The 24,377-nt window shown below is 38.7% G+C and overlaps 1 long non-coding RNA gene and 1 other non-coding gene across 2 annotated transcripts in view; both read left to right on the top strand.

Moving 5' to 3' along the window:
* The window catches only part of LOC126470602 (uncharacterized), an 81,541-nt gene that overhangs the window by 52,250 nt on the left and 4,914 nt on the right, over window positions 1–24,377 (top strand). The window contains exon 4 of the long non-coding RNA XR_007586265.1: window positions 17,904–17,977. This is a non-coding gene — a long non-coding RNA (uncharacterized LOC126470602). The remainder of the gene's footprint in view (window positions 1–17,903; window positions 17,978–24,377) is intronic.
* Trnat-ugu (transfer RNA threonine (anticodon UGU)) lies at window positions 10,695–10,768 on the top strand. Its single transcript has one exon. It is a non-coding gene; the product is annotated as a tRNA-Thr (tRNA).

The raw sequence follows: 24,377 nt of genomic DNA, 5'->3' as shown, positions 1-24,377 counted from the left end.
GTGGGACTCTAGTTGACCAGCTGATGAAATCATGCAATATCCAGTTTTTTGGGGCACATAACAGTGTATTGAGCTTAGACTGCATGCAAATGTGAGGGCAGATATGCTCATCAAGGTTCTGGTGGAATACATCTGACCACTACATGGGAGGATTGCCATATTGTGCACAAGGCTCATTGTAACCCTTTCACATCCGCACCTGCCATGCGAGAACAGGTAATACCTGCAGAATTGTGTGAGATCCTCCACCATTCGTTGGAGACTAACAGCAGACCATCGCATGCATAAGCCGCCATTAACACAACACCACAAACAATAGCATTTGGTACTGGTGCCGTGATGAGGAAGTGTAGATTTGTGATGAATGGCATTGCATTATGGTCAGCAATGATCCGTGGTTCTGCACAAACCCGGATGACGATTGGAGATGATAACAGCTACTCATGGAGAGATCCCATTCTTCCAGTGTTTCGGAGAGGCACAGCAGAGTTACTCCATTTCTCATTGTGTGGGGAGTCACAGAGCATGGCTTCAGGTCACAGCTGGTAGTGATTGAGGCAACTCTGATGGCACAACAGTATATAATGGATATATTGCTTCCTCACGTGTTACCTCTCATGTGGCAATATATTGGTTCAATTTTTTGATAGAACAGTGCTTGTCCACACATGGCAAGTCTGCGTGTGAAATGTGTTTGTGGTGTTGATGTGCTACTGTGTCCAGCAAGATTCCCAGTCTGACTATTATAGAACATACGTGGGGCCATCTCAAATGGCAACTCCACTCTAGTGCGCCAGTCCAGGATATCAAGGATAAGTGATAATTTGTGGGCCACTTTGCCTCAAGGGACAATACAATGTCTTTGACACACTTCCTGACTGAAGTTTTGTATACATTCAGGCCAGAGGGGGTACATCATACTGTTAAATGGGCTCATAATGATATGTTCTTTTTAAATATCACTGGCCCTTGTAATCATTGAAATAACATCAATAATCTCTCAACCCATCAAGTGTCATTTCCTTTCCTCCCCTTCTGGATGCTTCACGAACTTTGCAACAAATCTACAAGAAAAGTAACTTAATGACAAATATGTAATTCATTTCTAAAATCCTTGATCACTTTCTTTGATAACTCTTTCACATTAAAAGTTGCAAGTAGATACACAACATAAATCAGCAGCCAGTTAAGATAACTAATAGCATTATAATATTATGTAGAAAGAAACATGAGCTGTGTACTAATATGTAGAACAGTCACAGCCCACTTACAGAAAGTCACTACAGACAAAACTACAAAATACTGAAGAATGTCATCAAATAAGGTAAAACAATGCATTACACCAAGAGAACAGAAAGTGGTTAGAACAAAATTAAAATTACATGGCCAGTTGTGAAGGAGGCATAAGGGCTGAATCTCAATGCTAAACAATTTACACATCTCTTATGTGAGAATGGAAAGATCAGTATCCTCCAGAGGTATGTACAACGTTTAATAATCACTTCTTGTCAGTAACTGGCAAGTTGTTCAAAAATTTATTGCTGCAGGTAAATATGCAGTACTCTTAAAATCCGGCAGTCTTCCTTATGTATAATGAAGCAATCTGAGTTCCGGGGATTGCCCCAGTATATATTTCTTCTCATCTTTTATTAGTCCATGTCCTCCTCCCCCTTTCCCCCTCCCACATATCTTCCTGTTCATCTCCTCCCCATGTCCTCCAGCCCCACCCTCAGTGCGCTTCCATTTGCCCCCTGCTTCCTGTTTCCTTACTCTGTTCCTTTCTTCCTCCTACCCCCACCCCCTCTCTGTCCATTTCTCCCTTCCCTATGTGTCCATCTTCTCCTCCCCTTCTGTCTCCACTTCATCTCCCACTTGCCACTAGGACATTGCTGGTTCTTACCCTCACAGTATTTCTTTCCAGATAGTAAGTAAATATGTGTACCAGGTTTTGTTGAAATCCATCCAGGCATATAGGAGGTGGTTTTTACCCTTGGCTTTGCCTTTGTACACACTTGTCAGGTATAATTAAGATATTCCACTCGTATGTGTAAATGTATTTCACCTTTATCTCCCCTGCAGTTTTGTTGTCATGCAGCTCAATTTGTATTGTGTCTCCTTAGCAAACTGGATACAAAGCCCAAGCATACATTGGACCACAGCTTTGTGTTGAAAAGACCACGCCTAAATATAGGTCGGGTTACTATTTCCTCTATGCACAAGCCACCTTTTGCTTGAAAACTGAATTATTTTGCATGAAATCAATCTACAGGCATCTTGGTACCTATCCCTTGACTGGTGGTACCTTCTGTTGTCAGTTTCTAGAAATATTTTGAAACAAACATTAGTGAATGTAACAGCTGTTACCACAAATGAGTGAGCCAGTATGATTGCATTAGCATAATTTCATGCTTGTACTCATCAGGTTTCACAGTGTGCTGTAATTCTGCTACAAATATGTCAAGTTTGTTGAGAGAGAGAGAAATTTTGGAAGCTCAAGAGGAAGAGATTGCTCAGTAACTCACCCCACACTTTTTTCTTTGGAGGATAATTATATTTTCTGTCATTATTTTAAAGTTTCTAATCTGTCAGATAAATAAAGTAAATAGGAAAGATAGATCTTGAAGATACACCAGTTACATAGTGCAGGTAATGCTTTAAATAACGGCATAAACAGCCGGTTCCTTAGGCCCAATTTTTTTCTAAGTGGTCAGTCTCCAAAGCAATAAAATTATGCTGATAGATTCAATGGGATATGTGGATACTGTCTGTGAAATTTATTACGAATAGTGTTCGTAGTATACAAGTAATAAAGGAAAGTCATGTCTGATGCGACAGTTTTACTACTACATGAACAGCGAAAATGTAGTAAGTGTAACATTTTCCTTCTTCATTTTGTGCATGTCTCTACATGATCTCATTCTCTAATACTGGATGAATATAGTCTGCCTATTTGCACCTTGTGAGGTACAATAATTTTTTACCCTCACCCATTTCAGTGGAATGTGGTTCTTACGCAACAATGGTTCTTTCTGTACAGTAAATAAAAATTGTACAAAGTTTGGTTGAAATCAATCCAGTGGTTTATTGGTTTATGAGGAGATGTGGAATGTATTCATTCTCTCTCTCTCTCTCTCTCTCTCTCTCTCTCTCTCTCTCTCTCTCTCTATCTCTATCTATCTATCTCATAATATATGTGGATATCAGGTATGATTATGAAGATTAAGTGTGCCCTTTGTTAGTTCTGTAGTGAGTCACATGTGCAGCGTGCCTTTCAGGTGTTGGTAGTTCCCTGCCAGATTGAAATAATTAGTGAAACCTCTTTATAAAAAGGGATAAAGATAATGTAGGGAATTACTTACCAGTTACAGAAGTATTTGAGAAAGCAATTGTAAGAAACTAGTTGCACATTTGAGTTCACACTTTTTTTTTTTTTTTTTTTGCAAGATTTAATAATTTGACTTCAGGAAAGGAGTAGCCACAGAAAATGCTATTTCTTCTTTCATGTGTGAGGCAGTAGCAGAACTGAACAATAAGTTGAGGACAGTTGATATTTTCTTCTATTTAACACAAGCTTTTGATTGTGTGGACCATGTAGTACTTTCGCGTAAGTTCAAACATTGTGGGATTATATTAGAAGCCCAGGATATATGTATTTTATCTTCCAGATGACACGTGATGTTACGGAAGATATGGAATGTAAATGATCTAGTAGGGTAGTTGGTAATATCAATAAGTGACATTTGGAGGACAGATAAATACTTCACTACAACAAGAGACAATCCATGCAGTTTCTGACATAGAACTCACATCAAAACTAAATTTTATTGTATCTGGGTTTTCAAACAGGTAAAGAAGCCAACCATTTTAAATTCCTTGAACTGAGGATAGATTAAGAGCTTACTTAAGAGTGTCTTTCAAGGTTTTGCACTCAAAAGGAATGCTACTATCTTCATTACAAGAATGATCTCTTCTATCTCTTGACAGTGAAACGAAAAGGCTTGTTCACATGAATATGTCTTCTTCTAGGGGAACAGCTCCTTGACACCTGTACTGCGGGACTGAGACAAGCTGGCAGTGGCTTCGTTGTGCTCTGGGGAACATTCGTTCAGTGGAGCTTGTACAAGGCACCACGATGGCCAAGGAGTGTTGTACATTGGTTAGAGACCATGTACAACCTTTAGAGATAATCATGTTTCCTGAGGGAAGTGGCATTTTTGAAAAGATAATGCACCATGTCACAAGGCCAAGAGCATGATGGATTGGTTCGAGTAATGCATTGGCGAGTTCCAGTTGATGTGCTGGTCTCCTGATCCAACAGATCTGAATGCGATCGAACACATCTGGGATGTGATTGAAAGTAGTGTCAGAGTTTATGCCGCCCCCCCCCCCCCCCCCTGGAAATTACAGGAATTACGTTATGTGTGTGCAGATATGGTGCCAACTCCCTCCAACAACCTGCCTGGGCCTCATTGCTTCCATGTGCCATGATGTGTCACCACTGCTATACGTGTCAGAACTGGACATGTTGGCTATTCTGTGGGTGGTTGTAATGTTCTGGCTGATCAGTTTATTTTGGGGCAACTCTGTGCACTTACCACAAATGTTGTTAGCCCAGAAAAGGGTAGTTATGCAGACCTGTGGAGTCAGAATTCAACAGTCCACACAATTTTTGCAAACTAACTCTGCAATCCCAGTATAAATAAACAATCGTGGGATTTTTTATCATCAGTACTGACTCATTCAGAAGAAATTGCAACCTTCATTCAGTGGACACTAGATGAAAAAATAGTTTGCATTTCCTTATAAGCATTGTAGAGTGAGGTGTAGACTATTAAGCAGGTTTAATTTTCAGTACGCTTCCAGTAGCTGTGTAAAACTACTTCATGAACCTAAATTCTTCAGATAGAAGTTGAAAGGTTTCCTTTGTGACACACTTGTCCTGTTCTGTAAAAGATTTTATCGTATAACCCAAAATGTTGTTCTGTAATTTTTTATTTGTCTACTCACTCAAATTTTTGTGTTTTATTCTTTTGTTGATAGATCTTTCTAATCAGTATTCTGTAAATTGCTGACAGACTCATTCCATACAGTATCTTTGGCTTACATGGTCCCAAAAAACGTGATAGCTAGATAAATAGATAGATTGATAGATAGATAGAAAAATGCATCCTCAGCTGTCAAGTGTACCCTGAACAAACACTAGAAATGTACTGCCATTTTAAGCTATAATTTCTCTTACAGTGTTGTATAAGGATGATTCTGTCTGCCTGTTGTCATGCTAGTCAGTGCCACATGCACTGATGCTAAGCAGAATGTGCTCTTACCGCAGAACAAGACATATTCATCTCTCAAATTGTATCTCTTGAGTCATCAGAAATGTGCTGCATAAAGTTGAGGTGCGAGCAGGAGTGAGACAAACTGTAACCACACCTGTAGCTCAGTTTCAAAAAAAAAATGGTTCCTTGAGGTACTAGCCTATACTCCAAATCCAGAATGAATCCTAAATAGGACTGTAGTCTTAGTGGGATTGACAGTGGCTGCCTAGGTGATAAGTTATTTGAGATGTGAATAGTATGCACTGTCATATGGAGCAAGGATGACAAGCATACGTACCTTTCTTGGACTACCAACACAAACTTTTGTACAGTGTTGACACTTTGTTCTACATATTAGACAGCTTTTAAAGGACCTCTCAGCCTACTACAGACCCATAGTTTCATATGTTGATGTTGTGCTGATAGGTATCTGATGTCTACTAATCACATACAATGTTTAAATCAGTCCACTCATTTGACAAGTCTCACATGCTTGGTACATAGTTCATACTCTGTCAGCAGTATGATCCATTACTTACACTGCTCTGTATTATTGCCCCCATGTAAATATGTTGTTCAGAATGAACAAATATGTTGTTGTTATATCATTTGTGTAGAACTGTTCATTTTCCATGTCCGCAAAAATTTGATTTGTGTGTTTGTTTACTGATGAAAAATAATATTGGTTGCTCATTTATTCTCTAAATTCTACATTCAGAATATTTCAAATGAGAGTTGCATTTCTTCTGATCATCTTCTTTTATAATTCAAAGAAAACAAGTCATTGCCGTTATGGACATACTTGATTTACAAATTGCTTTAGGATAAATATGCTGCAGTTTCTAAATTTGGTTTGTGTAGAATTTCTGACACCACCCTCTTTTGTATAAATGTTGGGGAAGATGCTCTGTTTCTGAAGATTTAGGGAGTGACGTTACAGAAGCTGTAACTGAGGTGGGTGCCTGGGAGCTTGGAGTAGCAGGAGTAAACAGTGAATTCACTATTCTAATTGTGGAAGACAATTGTGTTATTTTACCATTCGTACAAGGTGAGTCATGTTGGTTTGTTTCCACACTAATTCCAGCCAGTAGATGCAATAAGTAAAAGGATATTGCCAGTAACGCTGTCCCATAATATATTACACATGGTCAATGGGGGATCCATCTGATGATCATGCTGTCTAATAGAGTTGAAGAACATCTTGTAAAACACACTGGTTACTGTGAATAGCATGCACGCAGCTGTTTCCCTGAAATCGTAGGAATGACAACGTATTGGGATGGCTAATAATTTGCTTCCATCCATCCATCCAGGATAAAGAATAAAAAGCTGAGTTAGAAAGTCAGTTGTTCCTTCCAGTTACTTTATCTGCAACAGTTTTACAAAACTGCATTTTTGTAGCTACTTGATCATTAAATTTCCCATATTTTGTAACTCGTGATCAAATTATATATACAATGATTGCGTGTTAAAAATTGTGCAGGTTGTGTAATTAGGGATAAGAGAAATATCGCTGAGAAAGCAATGTGCAATGCATCACATTTACTTTGTTTCAAGGTGGTTGATGGGCTTATTTTTGTGAGGTTATTCGATATTCAATATGAAAACTCCGGGAAAAAGGTTGCTGCAGCTAGCAACCTAGAGATAAGGTAAGAGTGGTGTGCCTATCTTGTTCTGTTAACTGAACAAAAATGAGGAGAGTGAGGAGTGCTGGAGAAAACTGTGTTGCATAATTTTCTGTTTTACACATTGATGTAACTGCTCTTCAAATAGGCAGGTCAGTAAGTGCAGGCAGGTGTGTTGGAGTTTGCCTACTATTCTTTTCAAAATAAACCAGGAGAACTGGCAGAAACACCAGTTCTAAGGGCAGCCACAACATAAGCATTTCCTGAAAGTCTTGAATATATCGTTCCAAACACTGCTAGGAAAGTACATTAGAAAATGTCATCACTGAATTGTTTAAGACACTGTGTCAATGCCTGAAACTTAAAAGGGAATACGATGAGAATGGAAGTTTCTGAAATAAAGTAATTTGCATTGTCGTCATAAAATTTGAGTGTGAAACTCTTATGTCATTACATGGGTAAGATAAAGATTTTTAGTATTTCAGAAAATGCTGATCATTCACAAAAAGTACTTTTGAGAATTACCAAAGTCAGATAAATCAAATATTCTGCTCTGTTGAAGTAATCGGAGGATTTGATTGTTTCAAAATTGAAAGAAAATTGCTTTTCATTATTATGTACTATCACTAGTATGGTGAAAAGTAACTTAGTTTCAAAATTCTGTTTCATTGAAGGATGGGTATTCTTGCTTTGGATTTGTGATGTTGACACTGAACTGTGTGGTAAGAATGTGTTGGCAAATTCTATATCTAGTGGATTGTTAGCACAGTACTATTTTAGAAAGGCTGGATTCAAAACTTAGTCAAACTACCCTAATTAACGTTTTCAGTGAAGTGCGTAAATTACCAAAGGTAAATGATAGAATTGTCCCTGGACATAGACTTCACTTCCTGAAGCTATGACAGAACTGAGGTAGAGCATGTCTTCAATGACATCACTACCAAGTGGCAACACCAACAAAGATATCATATTGTGAGCTGCTTCCCTCTTACATGAAAACAGTGAGTGGAATAATCCGTATTCTGACAGTCTTTGATGAACATATTTTATAAAACAGTGTGGAATACTTTAAGCCCTCAAATTCTTGCACTTGCTTTCAAAACAAAGTGAGAGAATTATACACTTCTTGCCTCTTCCAATTATTTAGCACAACAGTTTTGCTCCCATGTGTAATGGTGTTTGGTAATCTGATGAACTGATTGATGGTGGTGGTGGTGGTGGTGGTGATGGTGATGGTGATGGGGTGGTGGTGATGGTGGTGGTGATGATGATGATGATGATGATGTGATGATGATGATGATTGACCATTGAACTACAGTAATATGGGGTGAACAGAAACTGTTTCCTACTTCAAATGGAAAAAAATTTATAATTTCAAAAAGAAATTTGAAAATAAAAATTGTATGGGATTGCACATAGGTCTAAAAATTATTAGACTCAACATTGTTTCTTCTTAAAATGAACATATTTTACAGTTTTGATGCATTTATTCAACAAATGAGAATACATTAGTACTTTGTGTGCATTCCTTTATTATTAATGAGCAATTGAACACCTCTTGGCATTGTTTTTGAGTCTTGAGCATGAATTTTTGGCATCTCCATTTGTAGCTTCATGACCCCATTTAAGTCTCTTTGCACTCATAGGAGGGGTGAGTTGTGCTTTTTTTGTGTAGACAATGAGCTAGAAGCCTTCCATTAATAAGTTTTCTGGAGACTGTGGAGTTACAAAGATAGACTCGAGAGTGCTCCAGAGCCTTCTTCCAAGTGGCGGAGCAGTTCTAGGTGCTTCAGTTTGGAACCGCGCGACCGCTACGGTCGCAGGTTCGAATCCTGCCTCGGGCATGGATGTGTGTGATGTCCTTAGGATACTTAGGTTTAAGTAGTTCTAAGTTCTAGGGGACTGATGACCTCAGATGTTAAGTCCCATAGTGCTGAGAGTCATTTGAACCTTCTTCCAATCTTGACTGGTAGCTCTTCTGTTGTTTTTTGTCCTCTGCACAAGTTTGCATTGAGTTCTATGGGACAGTTTGCACTTGTATCTACAGTTCCCTCAATGTGCAAGACTGAAATTAAGGACATCTTTAACCGTCTAGCAAATATGGCTTACATATTTTTTGTGAAATTTTTAACCTGTTGGCTATTTCTCACTTTGAATACTGTTCTTCGAATAACATTTTTAGAAGCAACCTTACTTGGCACAGATCACTTTTCTGACCTGTAACCAATAAATACCTGACACACAAAAGAACTACTGATAATAATTAAAATATTTATATTTTATGGCTGAAATGCAAGTAGAAATACTCACAATTTTTTAATGATATTTTAAGCATAAAACGCTCCTTGGGTATATCCTAGCAGAATTAAACTGCCTTCAAAACAGCTGCCTCCATGCAATCTCTGCCTCAACAATAATTGATTGCTTAGGGAGTGCTGCCAACATTGTTATTGGCATAGTACTGCCAATAACAAAGGTAAATGTTGCCATATAGATGTAATTGAGTGAAAGTTTCAATATCACATTGCTGAATAATTCCAGAATGAGAGAAACTAGAAAATATCAAACTTTTCCTTTTGAGTCTAATAACTTGCACGCCTCTGTAGGTCTTGTGCTTAACTTCAAGGGTATGAATAGATTTGGGTCCTAGCTCATGCTTATATAACATAACAACTTCATTGTTCCATTCACCACATAGAGAGGGGTGAATAGCAACTGCAGTGTTGCTCTTACTTTCTCTCTAAGTACTGGTCTTAAGTGTGAACAGGAACATGTCAAAATCTGTTTCCGATCTAAAATAGCAAGAAACAAAATTTATCTGGTTCAAAAAAAGTTTTATTTGCTACAAAAATGAAACTTATTGCATGAATTGTTGTTGTTTGTTCTGTTTTCCAAATCGAATAAAGATTGTTAGATACCTAACTTCTTCATTGTAACATTAAATTGGTGAACTTGGTTTGTTTGTTAATACACTAATTCACTTACATGTTTTAAAATGATGATTTTGAATCTAAAAGTCATACCCCAGAAATTAAAATGAACATTTTTAATCGGCCTTTTTTTTCTGAAGAAAAAAATCATAACCTTCACCTTCTAAATAACAAATTTTTCTTCCATACAATCTAAATGACTGCTTACTTTTTTGAAGTATTTAAAATACAGCATAATTGTCTCGTATATACGAAGACAGTAACTTGTTCTCGAAAGAACAGTTACTGTTGATGACTGTGCAGCTTTTCCCTGGAATAAATGATGACTAACTGAAAACCTCAGCTGCCGACAGGCGTTTTTGATATACCTCGATGTGGACAACTGAAAATGTGTGTCCCGACCAGGACTCAAACCCGGGATCCCCTGCCTACATGGCAGATGCTCTATCCATCTGAGCCACCGAGGACACAGATGAATAGCGCGACTGCAGGGACTTATCCCTTGCACGCTTCCCGTGAGACTCACATTCCCAACCATCCACAATTCTACATACGTATTGTACCTTATAGACATTTGCCCACGCACTCATTACTCGCGCATGCTTTGGCGATTCCCGTAAGAGTTTGGGCAACCTGTGCACATTCGCACAGACGATGGTCAATGGCTGGGTAGCCTTTAATTATATATACGAAGACAGTAACTTGTTCTCGAAAGAAATGTCTATAAGGTACAATACATATGTAGAATTGTGGACGGTTGGGAATGTGAGTCTCACGGGAAGCGTGCAAGGGATAAGTCCCTGCAGTCGCGCTATTCATCTGTGTCCTTGGTGGCTCAGATGGATAGAGCATCTGCCATGTAAGCAGGAGATCCCGGGTTCGAGTCCCGGTCAGGGCACACATTTTCAGTTGTCCCCATCGAGGTATATCAACAACACCTGTAGGCAGCTGAGGTTTTCAGTTAGTCATCATTTATAATTGTCTGGGTTGAGAACAGTGCCAGGGGTTTATTCATTTCTGTAAATTTATTGGTCTTCTTCTGAGGAAATATGGAAAAGAACTGTTTCTGTTCACCCCACAAATTCCAAAAATGCAATACTAAATTTTTCAAGTAGCCAAAACGCAAGTCAGATTAAAGTATGCTTTAAAACTGAAGTTTTGCTTAATGGAATTGGATTGCAAATTTGCTTATTATATATTTCAATTTAAACAATGCAATTTAAATTGGTAATGAGGAATGAAGTTCTAAGTAAACAAATTCAACACAGTGTCCAATGTTTATCATAGAGTGAACAAAAATAAACTTAGTATTGCCAACTTTGAAGTTCACAATTTCCCTCTTATACTGATTCACTACCAACCTAGGCAAATGAAATCTTTTAATGATATTCCCATTTATCTGTTGACGCGATATCATAGAACTCCTTTTAGTAGTTCTGTTTGTATTTACCCTATCCGTATTAATAAGGTGTTATTCCAGAACCCAATACCAGTATCAGGTTGCCTGTGTAACAGCTTGCAGGGGCGACTAGGTTTGTTTTTCAACATTTTACATAATTATTGACAGAATTTCAAAATTTAGAATGCTGTCATAATCTACTCGTTAATAGGTGTATTGTTAAGTTAAAAGTGTAACACAGTCTGACTAGCATCACAGTAAGGAACTTTCTGTTTGGAGGGTAACTGACGGTGTGCAAATACTCGGATTTCATTTATCCAATATTTGAGACTGGGTGCACATAATGACCTCCAACAAACTTTGCACATAATGTCAAACCTTTACAAAACTTTTTCTACTTGACACCTCCTACAAAATGATAAAAGGAATAAAAGCTGATCATTTACTAAGCTTTAGCTGTTCATGGCAGAAATCCATTCCAGTATGATTATGCCATAGGTGGTAAATCATTGGAAGCGGTAACGACCGTAAAATACTTAGGAGTTACTATCCGGAGCGATCTGAAGTGGAATGATCACATAAAACAAATAGTGGGAAAAGCAGGCGCCAGGTTGAGATTCATAGGAAGAATTCTAAGAAAATGTGACTCATCGACGAAAGAAGTAGCTTACAAAACGCTTGTTCGTCCGATTCTTGAGTATTGCTCATCAGTATGGGACCCTTACCAGGTTGGATTAATAGAAGAGATAGACATGATCCAGCGAAAAGCAGCGCGATTCGTCATGGGGACATTTAGTCAGCGCGAGAGTGTTACGGAGATGCTGAACAAGCTCCAGTGGCGGACACTTCAAGAAAGGCGTTACGCAATACGGAGAGGTTTATTATCGAAATTACGAGAGAGCACATTCCAGGAAGAGATGGGCAACATATTACTACCGCCCACATATATCTCGCGTAATGATCACAACGAAAAGATCCGAGAAATTAGAGCAAATACGGAGACTTACAAGCAGTCGTTCTTTCCACGCACAATTCGTGAATGGAACAGGGAAGGGGGGATCAGATAGTGGTACAATAAGTACCCTCCGCCACACACCGTAAGGTGGCTCGCGGAGTATAGATGTAGATGTAGATGTAGATGCAGTAACACACATCAGAAATGGCATTTTAACATAAGAGAAAATGAAGGAAAGTAATGCCTCCAAATTTACATGAAAACCCTTACACCTTTTGAAATACAATGAATGTTATTAACGTTCTATGTCTGTATTCTTGATGTGTACATATTTGCAGCCATCTGCCACTAGAGGGCTCTGAATTGTAGCATGTAAAATGGTGGTGTGTAACTTAATTATGTCGGTGCCTGAGAAAGAGCGAGCTTAATCGGATTTTGGATTGAAAGAGTTGATCCACAAATCTAGCACCTTCTCTTTAAGCATGACGGTGCCAGACAGTGTTATGACATCTGCAACAATCCAGTGCCTTGAGTTCAGTCATAGATCATCCTCCATACATTCCTGACTTGGCCCTATCTGATTTTCATCTGTTTCAAAACTTAAAGAACACCGTCGAGGACTTCACTTTGAAAGAGGTGAGGTTGTGGCTCTGTCAGCAGTGAGACATTCAACAATGATGATATCAACAAAATTCGTCTCTCATTGGGAGAAATGTGTTCTTCACCAGGGTGACTACATTTAGAAATAAAGATATAGAATGTTAAAGTTTGTTTTATTAAAAAAGCTTGAAGTTTCCATATAAAAAAAATTTGGAGGAATTACTTTTCAGCATGCCATCATATTATTTCTTTACTGCCAACTAATTTGCAACACAGTTTGCAGATAGTATCCACTTATACCACTGAATGTACCTCCAAAATTATATCATTTTACGACACAGAGTTTGGGAGATATTTCGTAGACATTTAGATGCATGAAAAACTAGCTTTTGCTTAAAATGGAGTGCAAGTTTGTAGACTATATTCATCCAGTGTTTCGTTATGAGAGCACGTGGTGACTTCAAACTAACTTTAAGCTTGATCTCAAGTGGTTTCTGAACTTTTTCTTAATTACATGCTTAACATTAGATATTAAATATATTAACTCTTTTGTAAAGTAATGAGAAGTTTGAAGATGTTTCATACATGGGAGTTATATTCATTAAAGAAGTGGTGATTACTGGTTGTTTATATTCGCCCAATTTTATGGTACTCTTGTTTGCTACACCAAGTTCTTGCGCAAGAAGTTACTAGCAAATGTCGGAGCTAGAAGAGACAATGTGGGAAGTTCCGTGAGGCATGTCACAAATGATGCTCTTGTACACAGAGAAGTCACGATGGTAGACACTTGTAGTGAAATGCAGGAAGACCCACAGAGGACTGACATTGGTGCAGGGAGTGGCAATTTGTGCTCAAAATAAACAAATGTAACGTATTGTGTAAAAACCACAGAATGGCCCATATTATTGTATGATTACATGATTGCAAAACAATCACTGGAAGCAGTCACATTCACAAAATTTATGGGAGTACGGATATGGAGCAATCACATAAAACTAATCGCAGGTAAGACAGATGCCACACAGATTCATTGGAAGAATACCTTGGGAAAAGTTAGTCCATCAACAAAGGAGGCAGCTTACAAAACCCTCGTTTAACAATATTGTAATATTGCTAACCATTATTTGATCCGTACCAGACAGGCTTGATAAGGGAAATAGCGAGTTTACAAAGAAAAGAAATGTGCTTCATCTCAGATTAATTTAGTAAACATGGCAGCATCACAGAGAGATTCAACCAATCTGCATTGAATATGGTGTGCTCAGTTTGGTAGAAACTCTTCAATCAAATCGCATAGTTGGTCTGCAATGCACAACAGTATCAAATGCCTTGCAGGAATGGAGGAACATGTCGTCTACCTGGGTACCAGTACGTACTGCCACCTGGGTCGTAGATGGACAGAGCAAGCTATGTTTCACATAATGTTTATGGAACCCATGGTGATTCTTACAGAGAACATTTTTAATTCCACTTAATTTTAAATTTGATATTATTAATGTATGTGCAGCCTGTAATATCTACATTTGTATTCTGCAAGCCATATTGTAGTTTGTGGTTGGGGGTACTTTGTGTATCAGTGTCATTTCCTGTTGCACCCGTGAATACTTCATGGGAAGAAAGATTACTGGTAATCCTCTGTGTGGGCTCGATATCTTCAGGATCTTTTCTCAAAATATATAAAGGACGAAGGAAAATTTTACGTTGACGCTTCTAGGAACGTATGCTCTCGGAACTTTAACAGTGAATTATAATGTAATGTAAAATGCCTCTCGTGCATCATCTGCCACTGGAGTTGTTTAATTCCACTAATTCAACATAAACTGAAATATATATGAATACTATCCATATTGGAAGAAGACATAAAATAAAATTTATCACGTGAATGCACGTGGAAAATATTCACACAAATATAGCTTGGACAAAACGCTATAAGTGTTACTCCAAAAGTTTTCACACAATAGACAGTTATTTCATTTTAGTTGATCCTGTGAAATTATCATTTTGTTGCAGATGAGGCAATCCAGTTACAATGAAGAGTGTTGTAACTAAAACAAATGCCACTCATTGTAGTACTGAGGTAAAAACTAATGTAGTCATTGTGATAATGATAACAGCACCTTAGGGATAATTTAAAAGTAAAATTTAACTGTTATCTTTGTTCAAATATAAATACTGAGACTGCAAATAAGAGCCCATCAGTGACAACACAGAAACTTAGAAACTATTTACGTGAACACTTGATTTCCAAACAGTGTACAGAAGTCACAGTTTTTGAAGAACATCTTTGTGCCAGGCAGAGATATAGACATAGATGCCATCACATGCCTAATGTTATATGCAGGTCCAATACAGCTTCTACCACCTGTCTCATAATTGTCTTCAGATGATGCATAATTCATTATTACTGAATATTCTTAAACAATCATGTTTCTCCTATGGTTGAAACCAAAGTCATGATTTGATTTAACTTGATGTGAGGGTGAGGTGAAATGCTGGTGACCTGATAATGAAAGACTCTCATTTAGGTCAAAATGATTCTGTTCTTTTCATGTAACTCCCTTTTGAGTCAATATACTTTGTTCAGTTTTTAGTAAATATTTTCCATCCTAATGTGTTATCTTGCAGGATTTATAAGATTGCCGTAATCTCATTGGACTGAAAATGGTTTCCAGCTGCAAATAGTCAGAAGTGTGTGTCTCATGTCCAGTAAATTGAGTGGATGATTCAACAGTGTGTACTCAAGTCAAGAGTGTTTACTCTTTCTTTTTTTCTTGTTGCTAACATGATTTTGTGAGCAGGTGGATTGTCCTGATCAGATATTTTATTTATTTTCAGTCCAGGGTTCTTTCCATGTAAATTTTAGTTAGTGCAAATTCTTGCTTTATCCTCTGAACGGCAAGTAATAAAGAAATCTGTTCTTCGTCTCAGAAAACATAGTCCATATAGCCTTTCCAACAGATGAAATAAGCTTTGCCATTTTTGGTGCATTTCTGGGTAGAAGTGGAGGACAAGCATCTCATGTACCATAACAAACTGGTGCAAAAAAAAATAAAATGAATAAATCAATTAAAAAACATGTTAAATTCTTTTTAAAAGGTTATAAACACTGCAGATAAGTTAATTTTCGCATTTGCTGCTGTTCAGCATCCATTTAATGAGGCACCCATCTTGCATACAGCTTTCTCATTCATACCATATTCTTTGATACAACTATTGTGTCAGTTACTTATATACATTTAAATATTGATTGTCCAGTAACATTGTGTACTTTATCCTTGTTTTACCAGTGATGGCAAGTTTCATCTGGATAATTCTCATGTGACGTATTGACAAATTTGAAATCGGCAGACCTCTTATTTAACTAATAGTTTAAGATTCAAAAGCAACCTCCTTAGAATACTTCACCAAATTTGAATAAACTTTTGCTGGCGGACTGTTTGAGACAAATTTTGTGATAGTGAGGTATTACAGTTTATCAGTTTAAATTTTATATATATAACCTTGTCACTGAGATAAGTGTGATTGTGATAGTTTTGTGCCAATCATATTTTTCTTCCACAAATCTTTAAATCTGAAATTATTCTTTACAATTTTCTGTCTCTTGTGTATCTACAAAACTCATATCGAAATAATCAGTTTTGTATTAGTATTTCTGGTAAATGGATGGAGTAACAGTACATATCCACTGATCAACAGAACATTGTTTACAGGACAGGCATCATATAAACAGTCAACCAAAGAACAAGTTTGGTTGCACCTTCTATTCACCATTATCATGTTGCTCTGTTTCAGTAAGTCCTGGTCACCATAGCCAGCTGTCGGTGACAATTTCAGCTGCTAACGCAACTGTTTTGATATGTGTTAGTGGGTGGGGCAGCATGTGCACTTAGTTTCTGTGCTGTTTCCTTTTTGTTTTTTATTTTACATACCAGAATGTCTGAAGTTAGTAGCTGAAGTGAACTGAAAAATGACAAAACCTACTTAGTACAGAGCAACCTCTCTTCCACACGTTAAAGGAAATGTATGAACATTTTTAGTTCTGAATCTTACAGATGTTTGTCACATGCATACTGTGCACACAGGTATTGTGTATCCAACAGCATGGCTTCCTTCTGTGGCTTTGTCAAGTAACTTTGTTGATTTGATCCAGGTGTAAGTGCAGTAGGAACTATGAGAATGAAATTCCTCAGAATTACATTCTTGTATAAAACATTCTATCTTTTCTTGGTGCACCATATCTGCGTAAAACCTTAAGCTTTGGATGATCGCACCTATCTTCTTCATCAGGAGCAACAACTACAGTTCCTAGATAAGACAGTTGAGGTGATTATCGAAAGCTTGAGATTTTTCGCAGATTTTATGTGGCAAGAAAATAGAATCTTGTCTCAGATATCCATTGTAGCTGATTGTGGAAGCTGAAGTGGGATTACTGTATTAGTGTGCTGAAATGAAAGTTTGTTTCTAAAATTATTTGTGCTTCATGCTCAATAAATGCTCCACCATGACTGTTTAAAGAGGCTCTGTTGTTACTGTCTTGTACTCAGTGCCAGGCAGCTTTTCTGTTATGTGAAAAATCACTATTTTAATCATAACTGGATTTATTTTGTTGCATGTTTATTAGGCTTCAATGAAATTTTGTGCCAATGAAATCTGAATAAGTGTTTGAAAATGAGATTGAACACTAGTGATTGACCTAATTTATATTGGTGCATTTCATAGACAAGCACTAAGACTATTAGAGCCTTTTGAGTAATCCTGAAATGTAGTGTCACAAAGTCACTGGAAAAATAAAATGGTGCTGTGTCATAGCTTTGAGTTAAATTCAAATTAAGTCTCTTGCTTGAATGTGTTTTGAGACTGTTTACATCATGAAACTCTGCCAATTAGTGCATATCTGATTAATACCAACATGGAGAAAACCTGGTGCTATGACTGGAAGACTGAAATAACTGTAACTGAAAATAAAACGTGAGACTGTTAAAAGTGTTGTTGTAACAAACAAAAGTCACAAGTTCTGAATAGGATTTAAGAGTAAACTTTTTGCAATATGTATGTATTTAAAGGAATCTATGTTTACAGGGCCTGTACACAAAAATTGGAGGATGGAACTGTTGCCTGTTGACAAGCTTTTGAAGAAGGATGTAATGCAGCAGGTAATGACATTCATCTTAAATAAAGACTGCATCCTGTGGTACACGTAGATTTCATAAAGAAATTAGTACAAGGCCATCATAAGTGTTTATGGCTCCATTTCATGCCTGCTTATAAATCACTTACATAAGCGATTAGAGCACTTATCTTCACCATTGATCTATATGTGAAAGGCATAGTAGAAACAGAATTCTTTCGTATCCAGTCACAAATACTGTCTCTTCAAACTTTGCTCGCAATGTTCTTGACAATACCATGCTGATTTATACAATATCCATGGGGTATCTGTCCATATCTGCATATGTCTGAACAGAATATTACATTCATTCATTCATTCATTCTACCTCTCCGCTCCCCACCTCGCCCATCCCCCATATCCCAGTATGGCTTTGTAGTTATTTCGTATAAAGTACTGGTATTTATTAGTTGGTGCAAATAGTCGTAGATCTTATCAATCGGTACGCTTAAATTTCTCTTAATTTTTGTAAATTATGTTCGGTGTATCACTCTTACTGAAGTGACCAGTAAAAATTAAACATTATTGATGACCCATAACTTATTCTCTCTCTTTTTATGGATTACACTAACTTGAATAACTTTTGAGTAACATACCTTATTAATTTTCAGAATCGCTTGGAAACTATGGATTCCTTCCACAATTGTAAATACTCTTCATAACCCTTAGTATGAATTGACTAAAGATGATCTAGGTCAAAGCTACTATTGAATCCTCGGTACTCTAAATTTCGATTTGCAGTGTGTGCAGATAAATTATGAATAGTTGGTAGCAGGTTTTTACTGGGTACACAATATGGATTCTCCTGCAGATTTCACCGAGTGATGTGGCGCAGTGGTTAGCACACTGGACCCGCATTCAGGAGGACGACGGTTCAATCCCGCGTCCGGCCATCCTGATTTAGGTTTTCCGTGATCTCCCTAAATCACGCCAGGCAAATGCCGGGATGGTTCCTTCGAAAGGGCACGGCCTACTTCCTTCCCCGTCCTTCCCTAATCCGCCGAGACTGATAACCTCGCTGTTTGGTGTCTTCCCCCAAACAATCCAATCCAATCCTGCAGATTTCGTTTATGCCCAATTTTGTCACTTAGACATTGTACCAAGAATAAAGTGTACATGAAGATCTGCATTATATGACTAGAGGTATTTTGTATCTGTGGGGTAGACTATTTAGTACATGACACTTTACCTCCTTACAAAAGTCTGCTCCAAAAGTAGCATGGCAGCAGAGCTACATGCAGTTGACTTTTTGTGACCATTGTTTTTGGTGCAGTAGATCATGTGATTTGTAGTTGCTTGCTTTTTGACTTGTAAACCTAGATAAAGTATTTCCCTTTCAACAATAGATATGGCTCAAGATTGTAGAAACTTCATTGATGAGATGCAGTCAGTGAACAGGTGGTAACTCAGTTGGTGACTGTCAGCGAGCTTTGAATGACTTCTGTGCATTGTATTAGTGAAAAAGTCACAGGGCCATCGCCTGTTGTGAATGCATCGGAGGCCTTGTGTTGTTCCTTCTGTTGCCAGTTTGGTCAATAGAGAACCATGATCTGGCACTCAAGACACCTCAGGGTTTCTTGAGTCTTTGCATGGATCTGTAGTTGCCTCTCAGGAAAAGCTCTGTGAGAACTGGTCAAAACGGTAGCTCTGTACTCCAAACGGATACGTTTGATACATTGTCTCCCACTGATGATAAAGAGAGAACTAGCAGGATAATACCTCTCATTGAGCAGTTGTCACCTTTGAAGTCCAGATGAAGGGGAAGAAGGTACTGTTTGTTGATAGATGATAGTTTAGTTGACTGGTGATACCTATTAAGAAATTGGTGTTAAGAGAGCATTCTGAGTGGATTGTCCACTAGTTGGATATGTCATAATGAGAGCAATCAAGAACATGGCTTGTTGTCAGATATAGATCATTACAAATGTTGGTGCAAATAATGTCTATTGCTTGTGATCTGAGGCTATTTTTTTATTCTTTCGTAGGTCACAGGATGTAGGGGGAAACTTGGCACAGTTGTTGATTTCAGCATCTTATGGAGGACTGACATTTGTTTATCTGGTAGGTTAGGTGCACAACATACAGTGATAAGTAATTGGTGGCAGAGTGCATCTGAAATTCATGTGGTTCTGTTTTTGACATTACTCAAAACTTGGATATCCTCAGATGAAATGACACTGATTCACAAACTACATGTTGTAAAAAAAATATCAGGCTGATAGCCAGAAAATAAATTTTAACAGCACCTATGTTTGCAGAAAAGACCCAGAACACCCCATTACTCAAGAAAGTAACAGCCCTCACGTAATACTTGAGCACTGAGAGTTCGAGACCATAAGTAAAATATACAGAAATGTTAAACATGTGGAACATTAATTGGGAAGGTACACAGGGGATGGTGTATTTGTAGCAACAAGCAACTATAAAAGATCCAGCAGGATAAAATGGACCACTCTCTGAAATTACTTGGGGAAGAGGAACTGGCAGCCAACATGTTACAATGTGTTGTTAAATAATACTTACTGCATTAGTAGACAACTGCCTTGAGCAACTGGTCTCATGACACAAATGCAAGGCACATGCATGACTTTCAACAGCATGAAGTAATGCTCGCTGCACCCTGATATGAGTGAAAATTATATATTCCAATGACTTTTGTATATATTTGGTAACACCTTTCAGAATATCCCTTGCTCCTTGCGACACACTTAAGTGACAGAAGTGATGGGTTACTTCATAATATCGTGTCAGACCTCCTTTCGTTCGGCATGGTGCAACAACTCTGTGTCGTGAACTCAACATGTCATTGGAAGTCCCCTGCAGAAATATTGCCTCTATAGTCATCCATAATTGCGTAAGTGTTGCTGGTGCAGGACTTTGTGCATGAACTGATCTCTCAATTGTCCCATAAACATCTGATCGGATTAATGTTGGGTGATATGGGTGGCCAAAACAGTTCACTAGAACTATCTAAAATGTTCTTCAAACCAATCATAAACAGTTGTGGCCTGAAGAAATGGTGCATTGCCATCCATAAAAATTCCATCATTAAGGAACATGAATGACTGTAATTGGTCTCAAAGTAGCCATACTTTTGGAGGACCCAGTCCCTTCCACGTAAACACAGTCCACACCATTATGGAGCCACCACCAGCTTGCATAGTGCCTTTGTTAATGACTTGGATCCAAGGTTTCATGGTGTTTGTGCCATGTTGGAACCCTACCATCGGCTCTGACCAACTGAAATCAAAAGCGATCTGACCAGGCACCGGTATTCCAGTCATCTAGTGTCCAGCTGATATGGTCTCAAGTCCAGGAGAGGCACTTCAGTCAGTGTCGTGCTGTTAGCAAAGGTACTCACATCAGTGGTTGGCTGCCATAGCCCATTAACATCATATTTTGCTGCGCTGTTCTAACAGATTCATTCGTCATACATCCCACATTGATTTATGTCGTTATTTGATGCAACGTTGCTTGTCTGTTAGCACTGACACCTCTATACAAGTGCCACTGCGCTCAGTCGTTAAGTGAAGGCTGTCAGCCACTGTGTTGTCTGTGTGATGAGAGGTAACGCCGCACACTCTTGACACTGTTGATCTCGGAATATTGAATTCTCTAAAAATTTCTGAAATATAAATATGAACGTAGGCTTTCACGGCCATTGTCATATTCAGTAACACTTTTCTGGGTTTGTGACTGCATTGTCAATATATATAAAACTACCAATGTTTCAGTCCCTGTTGCAAGTGACCTCCTTCAGGGTGTTTCTGCTTACTGCTGAATGAGAAAACTTTGTTTCTTATGTACCTGCAGACATGGCTGTTATCAAATTCTGATAGGCTGTTTAGGATGAAGGGAAGGGATGTTAGAAGTCTTTATTGGCGTTTTTATTATTTGTTTTCATTGGTGGAAACCAGATGTTTTGATTGGTGTTTGCATTACCACTTGTGATTGGTGGAAATCGGCGAATGGAAAACCAGGCGGCAGTTTTTGTGTGTTGTTGTTTTCCTGCTTGCTAGCGCCAGCCGAGGCATGCCAGCACTCTGTGTACCTGCAGCCACTGCAGTCTCCCGCATGCCTGTATGTGTTGCTTCACTTGAGCGATCATCCCGTAGTTCTGTTATTGCTGGCAGCCAAGATGTCGGAAGTTGGTAGCCGTCTTCTCTGTTCATGTTGGCCAGTCACTTAGCTATTGCCACTCTAATCTTCCTTCTAATAGTAAGAGACTGTTTAACCAGTACGCGAGCTTCACCAAAATCAATCAGTTTGCCACACTCATCCTGGTGTTCTGCCACCACTGACTTGGTGTGCTGTCTTAGTCGGATATGTCTTTTATGTTAAAATATCCGTGTGCTGATTGGTTGCTCCATCTCACCTATGAACACTAATCCACATTTTGCACCTGATTTTGTAAACTCCAGCAGCATGTAGTTTGTTAACTGTATCTGTTGTGCAAAAAATTCTATTGCTGCTTCGGAAAATTGGTTTGATGCGTGCTCGGCAAAGAATTTTGCCCACCTGTTCAGGGACGCTGTGAACATATGGTAACAGAGCAATGTTTTGTGCTTCCTTTTGCTCTCCTCTATTGCCTTCATTCTTTGTTGCCGTAGTTTTATCTATTACTTTTATTCCATAAACATTGGCACAAAAAAAAGGACTTGAGACTTTGTAGTTAACCCTTTAGATGTTCCTCATCGCTGATCCTGTAAGCCTTCTTGGTTAAAGTGCCCAAGGTGCATTTATTCTGCGTAGTGTGATGATGGGAGGAGGCATGCAGGTAACTGTCAGTACTCGTTGGCTTCCTATATACTCTATGGCCCAGTTTACCATCAGGCTTTATGTAAACTCCCACTTTGAGGAAAGGTAGCACCCCATTCTTTTCCATCTCCATAGTGAATTGGATTCTGCTGTGCTGCTGGTTGAGGTGTTGGTGGAAGTTTCGTAGCTCTTCCTCTCCGTGTGGCCAGACAATGAAAGTATGAACAACATATCGGAGCCAACATTCTGGGTGTAATGGTGCAAGACTGGAGAACTGTTTCTTCAAAAGCTTCCATGAAGGTGGCTGCTGCAATAGGTGAGAGAGGGGAGCCCATAGATACACCATTCAACAGTAAGCGAAAACACCCAAAAGAAGGTCGCTTGCAACAGGGACCGAGACATCGGTAGTTCATATATATTGACAATGTGGCCACAAACCCAGAAAAAGATTTCTGAAGTGGTCTGTCCCATACGTCTAACTCAAACTACCATTCCATGTTCAAATTCTAATTCCTATCTTTTGGCCATAATCACATTGAAAACCTTTTCACATGAATCACCTGTGTACAAATGACAGCTCCACCAGTTCAGTGCCCTTTCATGCATTGTGGACACAATGCTACTGCCATCTGTATGTGTGCATATTGCTATCACATAAACTTCTGTCACCTCGCTGTACGATGTTCCACTGTCACACTGCAGGGTGGTTGTTGAAGCAGCCCCAAAGCTTTAAGGTTACAAGACTGGTGGTGCTCAGAAACTCCATGTTTGCGAAATCCATACCCACTAGAAAGGGCCTAGGCATGCGGGAATTTGGGGTGATGATTCATGGGTGCAGCAGCCAAGGATGTCTACATAGTATCTACTAAAGCACAGTGAAAGTTTCTCTGCTTGACGTGAACTTGTTGTCACACATCTGTCTCTCTGTGCAATGGAAAGGGCGTGTGCTTCCAAATGCTATATTGAGGTATTTCTTCCCATTCTTGAAACACATGCTGTGTTAGTTCATGAAGACTGCTTGCTGGAGGCTGGTAGGACGGTAAAAGTCATTCAAGACATGCACTGTGGGCGATAAATTGGGGAAACAGTCAATCAGCAAGGATACGTACATGTGTCGTTGGTGTGAACTGGAATGTAGGGTCTTGCATTATGCTGTTGGAGTATGCTTATCGGTACCTTGGTCATGAAGGGTACGACAACAGATTCACCATTCATGCCACATGACACATGCTTCCCTTCATTGATTACTAAGTTAGTAATAAAGTTGTATAATAGTTGCCATAGCCAGTAGCTTCTCACACCATGATTCCTGGAGTTGGAGAGTAATGCATCTCCAGAATTGCTGCTTCCTGTGGCGTTCCAGTGGATCTACAGACACATTTACAGTGATTTGACCACCACAGACAGAAGGGAGACACACAGCTGAACACCACAGAATGCCACTCAATGTCCAAGTTGACTTTGGCCCACTCCATGCAAGTTATCTGCTGTCTGTGGACTGTGCAGTAAACGACATATGACAACTCAATATCTCAACCCCGCTGCCAGTAATCTGTTTCCCCACAGTTTGTAATGACACTCTTCCTGTAACCGCTGTCTGTATTTCAGCTGTTGGCATCTATCAGTTC

This window comes from Schistocerca serialis, chromosome 3 (genome assembly GCF_023864345.2).
Source record: "Schistocerca serialis cubense isolate TAMUIC-IGC-003099 chromosome 3, iqSchSeri2.2, whole genome shotgun sequence".
Classification (NCBI taxonomy): domain Eukaryota; kingdom Metazoa; phylum Arthropoda; class Insecta; order Orthoptera; family Acrididae; genus Schistocerca; species Schistocerca serialis.
The sequence above is the reverse complement of the archived record's forward strand: the minus strand, read 5'-3'. Positions and strand labels throughout refer to the sequence as shown.